Source organism: Geotrypetes seraphini, chromosome 10, assembly GCF_902459505.1.
Source record: "Geotrypetes seraphini chromosome 10, aGeoSer1.1, whole genome shotgun sequence".
NCBI lineage: Eukaryota > Metazoa > Chordata > Amphibia > Gymnophiona > Dermophiidae > Geotrypetes > Geotrypetes seraphini.
In genome coordinates, this window is record NC_047093.1 from 51,872,987 (window position 1) to 51,884,588 (window position 11,602).

An 11,602-nucleotide genomic window follows, 5' to 3' on the forward strand; every position below is an offset into this window, starting at 1 on the left:
CGCCAGACTCTCCTCTGTCCCCACCCATCCCTGCAAGGAATCCCCTCGTCTGCCCCCCCCCCCTAAAAATTACCTGGCCCCATAATAATAATAATAATAACTTTATTTTATATACCGCAGTACCACAAACAGTTCAGAGCGGTTTACAGTGTGAGACTGTACATTTACAGCAAAGATACAATGAGGACTGTACATATTCAGTAAAGGTGTTTATACAGCGAAGAACAATGTAGATTTACCATGCAGGAGACTGTACATATACAACAGAGATATTTATATAGTGGAGAGGCAGTGCGAGAGGCTTATAAAGAACAAAGCAGTGTACAAAACCAATGCAGGGTGGTGAATGTCAAGAAAACAACCAGTATCAATTACAGGATGGAAGTATTTGATTATTTGGTGATGGGGGGGGTTCAAGAAATTTGTCGTAGAGGAAAGATTTGAGAGATTTCCTGAAGGATGAGTAAGATGGGGCAGATGAGATGAGGGTGGTCAGGCAGTTTGTCCATCTGCCAGCTTGGTATGAGAGAGTTCTATTGAGGAATCTTTTGTAGGTGCATCCCTTTGGGGAAGGGTAGGTAAACAGGTTGGCATTACGCGTGCGAGTGGTTCCAGGGAACACAAAGTGGTGAGACAGATATATCGAGGAAAGCCAGTTAAGGTTTTGAAGCAGAGGCAGGCGAATTTGAAGATGACTCTCACTTCTATTGGCAACCAGTGCAGTTTTCTATAGTAAGGGCTGATATGGTCTGACTTTTTGAGGCCATAGATTAGGCGGACCGCGGTGTTTTGGATAAGTCTCAGTCGTTTGATGGTTTTCTTGTAGGAGCCCATATAAATTATATTACAGTAATCCAGTGTGTTTAGGATTAGGGATTGGACCAGCAGTCTGAAGGAGGGGAAGTCGAAGTAATGTTTGATGGTACGGAGTTTCCAGAGGGTATAAAAACATTTTTTGACCTGGGCATTGGTGTGGTCTTCGAAGGTCAGGCAGCGGTCTAGGATGACTCCAAGGATTTTGATGGTGGGATTAATAGGGTAAGTTAGGCCGTTGAGTTGTAAGGTGGTGTTCGTTAATTTGTGGTTGGGACTTGCTAGGAAGAGTTTAGTCTTTTCTGGATTTAGTTTCAGTTTGGACTGAGTGGTCCAGTGTTCGACCATGGTAAGCACTGATGAGATGTGTTGCTCTGTTTCTTGTGAGAATGAGTAGATGGGGATGACAATTGTGATGTCATCTGCATAGATGTAGGATTTCAGCTTTCGGTCAGATAACATGTGTCCCAATGAAGTCATGTAGATATTGAATAGGGAAGGTGATAGGGGGGAGCCTTGTGGAACTCCACAGGGGTTGGACCAGGTGTGGGAGTAGATTCCCTCGTTGTGTACTTGGTAGGTGCGATTTTTTAAGAAGCCTGTGAGCCAGGTTAGTACCTGTCCCGAAATGCCTATGGAATCGAGGTAGCTGAGCAGCATGTCATGGTCTACCAGGTCAAAGGCACTACTGAGGTCAAACTGGAGTAGTAGGGCACTGTTTCCCTGTGAGAATAGTTGGAGGAGGTAGTCGGTTAGAGATGCTAGGACGGTTTCCGTGCTGTAGTTAGTGCAGAATCCAGACTGGGAGTCATGAAGGATGTTAAATTTTTCGAGGTAAGACAAGGCCTTCCATAATCTTGAGGAAGAAGGGTATGTTGGCAATGGGTCTGTAGTTGGTGGCTGTGGAGAGTGGTTCTTTGGGGTTTTTGATGGTTGGAGATATGAGGATGTGGCCAAGTTCCAGCGGGAAGTAGCCAGTGGACAGGCAGAGGGTAATCCAGTTGAAGAGCTCCACTTTGAAGGGGGGGGCTATTTTCATGATGGAGGGTGGGCAGTTGTCTAGAAGGCAGTTTGATTTGGCATATTTAGTATATAGCTCTAGGAATAGGTTCCAGTCTGGGTTCTCAAAGCGATTCCAGATCATGTCGGCGGTAATACCTTCATTGTTTGGGGTAGGCAGAAGGGTTGATGGACTGGTGCTTGTTGTTGCGAGAGAGGTTTTTAAGTTAAGAATTTTGTTGGCGAAGTAGTCAGCTAGGTTTGTTGGGGAGGGTGGAAGGTCTGTGGGGGAGCTTTTATATGAGTTGATGTCAAATAAGGAGTTGATAAGTCTGAAGAGTTTATTGCTGTTCAGGGTTGGGGTGCTGATTGATTGGGCATAATAATTGGAGCGTTTCTCCTTGATCATTTTTTTGTATTCGATAACTTTAGTACGCCAGGTATATCTATCTGTATCTGTGCTGGATTTGCACCAGATTCTTTCTAGTTTGCGTACTTCTCGTTTCAGAGCTAGTAGGTTGGCGTCAAACCAGTTGGCAGATGAGCGGTGTTTTTTCTTATAGGGTTTCAGTGGGGCCTGGTCATTTAGAACCTGGGTGCTGAAGTTGTTCCAGCCTGGGATGAAGTTGGGGTTTGGGTCTGTGGTGGATGTTGGGTTGTAGTGGGACCAGAATTTTTCAGGGTTTAGTTGACCTCTAGTCCATATTGTTTTTTCAAGTTTCAAGTTTCAAGTTTAATATTTATTTGTTTAATCGCCTTTTCAATATTCAAGGCGATTTACATATTAATAAAATTACACAATAAGATAGTTAAAAACTGACAAGACTAGACAATAACTATACGAACTGGGAACAAAAGGAAGGACGGGAAAGAAGTTACAATGTAATTAAGCAAGGTGGGGAACCATTTAAGGAAAACACGAAAGGATGGGATAGGAATAGTTGAATATATGAAGACAAGAGAAATAGAAGTAAATGAAATTGAAAAATGTTAAAAAGAAAACTATAAATCAGAAAACAAATGCGTCGTTAAATAGAAAAGTTTTCAGTTTAATTTTAAATTTGTCTAAATTAAGTTCCTCACGTAAATAGATGGGAGGAGAATTCCAAGTTTGGGGGGCCGTTACTGAGAAAATATACTGACGGCGAGTATTTATTGTTTTTAATGATGGAATCGTTAATAAATGCTGTTGGTCTGATCTTAGAGTTCTATTGGAAGAATAAGGAATTAATAGTCTATGGATGAAGGCCGGAGTTTTAAACAGAAGAGATTTAAATGTGAGCAGACAAAGTTTATAATTTATTCTGTGAGCTACTGGAAGCCAGTGAGCTTCCTTAAGAAGAGGAGTTATGTGATCGAATTTTTTAGCTTTTGTGATAAGTCGGATAGCTGTATTCTGAATAATCTGAAGACGTCTGATTTCTTTTTGTGATATACCGTTAAATAAAGCGTTACAGTAATCTAATTTAGAAATTACAAGGGAATGGATGAGAATTTTCAAAGAATCATTATTGAATAGTTGGGAAATGGAACGTATCTGCCTCAGTCTAAAAAAAGAAGATTTAATAACACTACTGATGTGATCGTGGAAAGTAAGTTTATAGTCCAGAATTACGCCAAGAATTTTGGTTTTTTGTACTTCTTGTAACGGGAGTCCATTGATAGAGATTGGCGAAATAAGAGTAGGGTTATCTTTCCAGGGAAAAAGCAGTATGTTAGATTTGTTGATGTTCAAAGCTAAACGATTATTGATTAACCAGTCGTGGATTTGTTCAAGTTTTGTGTTAATTTGGGCTATGGCAGAAGGGTTGTCAGGATTAATAGGGTGAAGAAGCTGTATATCGTCAGCGTAAGCAAAAGTGTTGAAACCAATTGATTGACATAAAGTCAGCAAAGGAGCAAGAAATATGTTAAATAAGAGAGGAGAAAGTATAGAACCTTGAGGAATGCCGTACGATGTAGAATGAGTATCAGAAATTGTATTATTGAAAGAAACAGATGAGGAGCGGTTTGAAAAGTATGATTTGAACCAGGATAGTACCTGGTCTGTAATACCTATTGTTTGGAGTCTGTTTATTAGTAGGTCATGATCGATTGTGTCAAAAGCTGACGATAGGTCAAGGGAGACTAGAAGAACTGATTGGTGGTGGTCAAGGAAATAATGAATAGAGGTGGTCATACCTATTAAGGAGTGTTCTGTGGAATGGTATTGCCTGAAGCCTGTCTGATTGGGATGAAGAATGTTGGTTTTTTCTATAAAGTCGGAGATTTGGTTATAAACTACTTTCTCCGCCGCAAAGTGCTGAAATTTAAATGACATGTACCGGAAGGGGGAGGAGTCCTCAGCGGGCCGCCGCTATGCGGCGGCAGAAGTATCTTGAAGAGGGCTGTAGAAAGAAAGTTAGAGGCAAGTAAAAGACTGTAATAAAATCATAAAATTTAAACACACAGGGTAAAAGCAAGTAAAAGTGCAGTGCGTTGAGTGCTTTCAATCTTCAGTGACAGAGTGGCGTGCGCCGCAAAGTGCTGAAATTTAAATGACATGTACCGGAAGGGGGAGGAGTCCTCAGCGGGCCGCCGCTACGCGGCGGCAGAAGTATCTTGAAGAGGGCGGAAGGGGGAGGAGTCCTCAGCGGGACGCCGCTACGCGGCGGCAGAAGTATCTTGAAGAGGGCGGAAGGGGGAGGAGTCCTCAGCGGGACGCCGCTACGCGGCGGCAGAAGTATCTTGAAGAGGGCGGAAGGGGGAGGAGTCCTCAGCGGGACGCCGCTACGCGGCGGCAGAAGTATCTTGAAGAGGGCGGAAGGGGGAGGAGTCCTCAGCGGGACGCCGCTACGCGGCGGCAGAAGTATCTTGAAGAGGGCGGAAGGGGGAGGAGTCCTCAGCGGGCCGCCGCTATGCGGCGGCAGAAGTATCTTGAAGAGGGCTGTAGAAAGAAAGTTAGAGGCAAGTAAAAGACTGTAATAAAATCATAAAATTTAAACACACAGGGTAAAAGCAAGTAAAAGTGCAGTGCGTTGAGTGCTTTCAATCTTTGTGAGTAGTTCTTGGAATCCTTTGGCTTTGTTTTTTGAGCCAGTGTAAGTTAAAGTTGCATCGGAGGTGATCTGACCAAGGGGTGGAGGTCCAGGTTTCGTCTTTGAAGCTTATGCTGGGGGGGGCAGGGGAGGAATGGGAGGAATGAGATCAGGTCTAAGTGATGTCCTTTGGTATGTGTTTTGGTTGGGGGTGGTTTAGAGTATCCTAAGGATGTTAGGAAGGAGAAAAGATCTGAGACGTTGGAATTCTCTGCCTGTTCCAGGTGTAGATTTACGTCGCCAGCAAGAAGGGTGTGGGTGCTGGCAGTGGAATTTGCGAGGAGGAATTCATAGAGATCTTCTTTAGCTTGGTTCCATTTGTTAGGGGGGGTGTAGAATACTGTTATAGTCAGGTAATCTTTGCAGTCTGCTTTGGATAGTTTGCAGGAGAGGATTTCCAGGTCTTTGGTCATTTTGGAGTCTAGGGTTTGGAATTGGAAGTGATCTTTGAGGATTATTGCTAGGCCACCTCCTCTCCTAGCAGCAATTACTTCTGACAGTTTTGATTTTAGTTTTAATTGAGTTTTACAGAAAATTCAAAACAAAGCCATCTACCAGAACAGGCATATAACCAATACCCCTTCTTCCTCCTTCTCTCCAGTCGGGTGGGGTTGGCATATCAACAAAATGCTATCCCAAAGTAGATTTAAGGCAGAATTTGATGAACAGGAAAAAAAATGCTCAGTGAAGCAATTCTCTTCCCTTCTGCTCTTTTTTTTTTTTTTAGTTACATATTTAATATTGGTACCTGCTGGGCTGATGCAGTTTAATGCAGGGTAGTCTGGGTCTGGAGCTGCACAGTTATGCTGCCCAGTCTCTCCTGCACTCCTCTGCACAGCCGCAGTGAGTAGTGGCAGGCTTGAGCCAATGAGATTCTTGAGGGGAGGTCTCACACCAAGGCTCACTACTGGGAGAGCTCTCTGCACATCCACCAATCTTGAACACTGCAAAGAAATGCTTATTATTAGCCATCAAGCTCCAGCTCCATCTCCCTGATTGGTGGATGTACAGAGCTCTCCCATGTGAGTGTCAATCAGCAACTGGTGCACTGAGGGATCGAAGAAGCTTAGAGGGAACATTGGAACAAAGGTAGGCCAACATTTCCATGGAAACCCCAGAGAACTAGCATCCATCCCTGAGGACCTGGGGGGGGGATCCCTGCAGGCTTCCCATTCCTGTGCAGACCTCTATTCTAGATCCATGGTGGGAGGGGAGGAGAAAGAGCCACTAATCTATAGGGCCAGTGAAATCACTGACCCAAGCATTTGGCACCCATTTTCACTGGCCTTGGACCAGAGCCTCACTTGTTCCATAGGTTAAGCCCCCTGGGTCTGGGGGATGTTGAAAAGGATTAGGACTGAAGCGAAAATGTGAAGGGTTTGCAGTTAGTCGAGGAAAAGAACTGACAGTAAATGCCACAATTTACATCATGGTGGGCAGACTACAAAGGGAGGAGGAGGCACTGGCTGCAGGAGCATATGAGTAACAGGACAGCACTAGTAAAGAGAGCTACAAAGCCTGCATGTACTTGTGAATGTTTCTGTGTCTCAAAAGAGGACAGTCTCATAAATAAAGCTTCCCTTTGAAAATCTGGACTGGAATGGAGAGATTCATTGATATGTGCACATACTATGTAGAGGGAAGTTTTTAGCCCAAGGAATTTACCCTATTAAGGGCTCCTTTTACTAAACCACAGAAGAGCTTCTTACCACATTACCAAGATAAATGCTCCATCGCTCATTCTATTCCTGTGAGCATTGGAGCATTTACCTTGGCAGCCCATAGTAAGCTCTTTCACAGTTTAGTAAAATCCAGCGTAAATTACTTAGGAAAATTCCTTGAACACTGTCCTAATACTGCATCCACTGTGCATATCTCCTGTCAAAAGCATTTTAAAAAACACAACTAAATATCTTTTTTGCTTTTTCCATTTGTGAACTTTTTTCACTTCTATAAAACTTTGCAAAGTTGTATCTTGTATACACTGCCTTTAAATTTCACTTTTTGTTGAGCAGTCCACACTTGAAATCTCTGGTCTTTACTAGAGGCAATGGAGTGAAAATGACATGTCCAGTTTCCCTGATTCTTAGCCCACTGCTGCAGATCTTTCAAGTTACCTAGATCTGCCAAGTTACCTAGCTCCAAGGAGGAAGACTTTTGGTCAGTCCTGGTTTTTAATTTATATTCCATTCCATTGTTTTATTTATAGACCTACAAATGCACTCACTCAGCTGCTCCTTACCATCTCTCTTCACTTATCTCCCCCTATGTCCCCCCCCCCCACTGAGCTCCGCTCAACTGGTAAGTCTCTCCTATCTGTGCCCTTTTCTTCAACTGCCAGCCCCAGACTCCATCCCTTCTACCTTGCTGTGCCATATGCTTGGAACAAGCTACCAAATCTCTAATGTGGGCTCAGTCTCTGGCAGTGATCAAGGCCCAGTTAAAAGCCACACTTCTTCACAAAGCCGCAGGCAGCAACCACTGCCCAAGGCTTTGTGTAGAAGTGCGGCTAGAAGGAAGGAGGTGGCCTACTTCAAAGTCTTAAGAGTTAGCCAGAATTGTACACACACCTGGGAGGGGAGCATGAATTTGGATCTCAGAAGAGAGGGAGAGGGGCACTTTGGGACATAGGAGGGAGGGGCCACAAACTTGGGACAAAGGATGGAATGAAGGAAGGAGGGAGGGGGCACAAACTTGGGACAAAGGAGGGAGGGAGAGAAAGAGATGCTGAGATAGGGGAGAGAATAGAAAGAGAGAACTGTTGGGCATGAGTGTGTGAGTGAGAGGGAGAGAATTATTGGACATAGTGGTGGAAAAGGAGTGAGGTAGAGATGCACAGGGAAAAGGGAGAGGGAGAAATGTTTATGTGGTGGTGGAGAGAAAATTGTGGGATAGCTGGAAAGGGATGCATGAGGGAGGAATGTTGAGCATGGTGTTAAGAGGGAGAAATGTGACATGGTGCTGGAGAGAGGCGACAGGAGAAATGTTGGGCATAGAACTAGTGGGCAGAGGCAAAGGATGGTGCACACACTCTGGGGGAGAGGAAAAATTTGGATTTGGCATTAGAGGGGGGTGGAAGCAATGCACCCCCACTTCCTTTGTAGCAAGGAAATGAAAGATGGGCAGTGACAGAGAGGGAGACATGTTGCACATGGGGGTGGAGGAGAGAGAGAGAGGAAGAAATGACATGCAGGGTTAGGAAGGGGAAGAGTGTGCTTTGTGTAGTTTAATTTTATGGTTACCATTATGCATTTTTAATAAGATTATATTGTGTGTACAGTATATGAAAAATTAATGGAAGAAATGGCATTACATTTAGTACTATTAGTATGGAAGCATCTTCTATTATTGATACCCCTGCCCTTTCCATTTCACATCCTGTAAGACATGCCAAATCCCATCCATGGCTGTCCCCCAACATCCATTACCTGCGCTCCTGTACCCGAGCTACTAAACTCTTTGATTTAAATCCCACACACGCCAACTTCACACACTTCAAATTCATGCTGACGTCCTTCCAATCTACCCTCTTGCTTGCTTAACAAGAATACTAATCATTTGACTCTGTTAATGCCAACCCTCGCCATCTCTTTGCCATACTCAACTCTACTCAAAGTACCTCCACCTCCTTCCTCACTTTCCCCCAGACGATGGCAGTTCTTCTAGGACAAGATTCACAAGATCCACCTCCCCCACCACCACATCCAGCTGTCCACTCTGCCAACCTCCTTTCAATCCCTGCCACCTTTTCTGAAGTCACTGAAGAGGAAACAGCTCACCTTCTCTCCTTCAAACCCACCATCTGTTCCTCTGATTCAATTCCCACCCACCTACTCGGAATTATCACTCCCATAAGAACATAAGCAATGCCTCTGCTGGGTCAGACCTGAGGTCCATCTTGCCCTGCAGTCCGCTCACGCAGCGGCCCAACAGGTCCAGGACCTGAGCAGTAATCCTCTATTTATACCTTTCTATTCCCTTTTCCAGCAGGAAATTGTCCAATCCTTTCTTACATCCCAGTACTGTACTCTGCCTTATAACGTCCTCTGGAAGCGCATTCCAGATGTCCACCAGACGTTGGGTAAAGAAGAACTTCCTGGCATTTGTATTGAATCTGTCCCCTTTCAACTTTTCCGAATGCCCTCTTGTTCTTTTATTTTTTGAAAGTTTGAAGAATCTGTCCCTCTCTATGCCTCTCATGATCTTATAAGTCTCTATCATATCCCCTCTAAGTCTCCTCTTCTCCAGGGAAGAGACCCAGTTTCTCCATCCCTTTTATCAGACGTGTCGCTCTTCTCTGAACTCTCTCGAGTAACACCATATCCTTCTTAAGGTATGGCGACCAAAACTGGACGCAGTATTCCAGGTGTGGGCGCACCATCGCCCGACACAACGGCAGGATAACTTCTTTCATCCTGGTTGTAATACCCTTCTTGATTATACCTAGCATTCTATTTGCTCTCTTAGCAGCCGCTGCGCACTGTGCTGTCGGCTTCATTGACCTGTCCACCATTACCCCCAAGTCCCTCTCTTGGGTACTCTCATTCAATAACTCCCACTGTCAACCCTCCCATCTGTCACATCCTCAACCTATCACTCTCCACTGCAACAGTTCCTGTCTTCAAACATGCCAGTTACACCTCTCCTGAAAAAACCCTCACTAGACCCTACACCCCTCCTCCCTTTCCTATCCAAGCTACTCAAATGTGCTGTTCACCATTGCTGCTTAGATTTCCTTTCTTCTCAAGATATTCTTGACTGGCTTTAACCCTCTCTGTTCTATGGAAACTGTCCTTCCTAAAGTTTCTAATGACCTGTTCCTGGCTAGATCCAATGGTCTCTACTGTATCCTCATTCTTCTCAATCTGTCTGCTGTCTTTGATACTGTTGATCACCACCTGCTCCTCTATACATTGTTCTCTCTGGGATTCCAGGGTTCTGGTCTCTCCTGGTTTTCTTCCTATCTCTCCCATCATACTTTCAGTGTATGTAATGGTGGATCCTCCTCTGCTGCTATCCCACTGTCTATCAATGTACCTCAAGGCTCTGCCTTGGGCATGCTCCTCTTCTCCATATATACCTGCTCTCTCGGTACACTGATCTCCCAAGGTTTTCAATATCACCTCTATGCTGATGACTCCCAGCTCTACCTCTCCACACCAGATATCTATAAATGAATTCAGGCCCAAGTCTCAGCCTGCCTGTCCAACACTGCTGCTTAGATGTCTCGCCACCATCTAAAACTGAATATGGCTAAAACTATGACTAAAACATCCTTATCTTTCTGCCTAAACCCTCTTCCCCTCTCGCCGTTCTTTAATTCTGTAGATAACACTCTCCTCCTCTCTGTCTTGTCAGCTCGCAATTTCAGGGTAATCTTTGACTCTTCTCTCTCCTCCTCTACTCAGATCCAAAAAAACCGCTAAAACCTATCACTTCCTCCTCTATATTACCAAACTCCAACCTCTCCTCTCCAAGCACACTACCAGAACCCTTATCCATGCTCTCATCACCTCTTGCTTAAATTACTGCAATGTATTTCTCAGGTCTTATGATCAAACATCTCTCTCCCCTTCAATCCATTCAAAATGCTGCTGCACGACTCGTATTCCATGAGAGCCGCCAGTAATTAAGCTCTGGAATTCATGATTTTAACATGCCGGATGTTGATTGGGGTCTTCTAGAAGTAGGGAGATCCTGGATTCTCTACAAGGAAAACTGTTCCAGCAGTTGGTAATGGAACCCCTGCGGAATGGGGTCATACTGGACTTAGTGCTTACAAACATGGAAAGTGTTTTTGATGTTAAAGTAGGTGATCATCTGGCATCCAGTGATCACTGCATGGCATGGTTTAATATTAAGATGGGTATAGAGAGGGCTAATTCAAAAGCAAAGGTTCTAGACTTTAAAAAAACTAACTTTGTGTGGATGGGGGATTACGTCAAAAAACTGTCTGGAAGGGAACATCTGGAAGGAGTAGACATGCAGTAGGCAAAACTAAAAGGAGTAATTGTAAAGGCGACAAACCTTTTTGTGAGGCAAGTACATAAAAGTAAGAGGAAAAGGCCTCTTTAGTTCTCAAAAGTAGCAGCTGAGAAGGTAAGGAATAAGAGGTTAGCTTTCATAAACTACAAAAGATCGCAGAAAGAGAAAGAGGCAAAAATATCTGGAAAAGTTAAGAGTCTGGTCATGTAGTCAGGAAAGCAAAGATGCAAATGGAAGAAAAAAATAGCTGTCAGTAAAAATGGAGAGACAAAAGACAATTTTTAGATATATCAGTGATAGGAAGTGGTGCAAAAGTGGCATTATTAGACAAATGTGAAGAGGAAAAATATGTAGAAACTGATAAAGAAAAGGCTGAATTGCTTAACAAATATTTTTGTTCTGTGTATATGGCTGAAGCGCCAGGAGCGGGACCACAGAAGACAAACATGAATAGGAGTGGTGGACCCTGATCGATTTTCAGAGGGTTGTGTTCGTGAGGAGCTAGCTAAATTAAAGAACATAATAATTGCCGCTGCTGGGTCAGACCAGTGGTCTATCGTGCCTAGCAGTCTGCTCTAAAATGAGTCCAGCCTTACCTGTGTACGTCCCAGTTTAGCAGGAACTTGTACAGCTTAGTCTTGAAACCCTGGAGGGTGTTTCCCCCCACAACAGACCCTGGAAAAGCGTTCCAGCTCTCCACCACTCTCTGGGTGAAGTCTCTCGGAAGA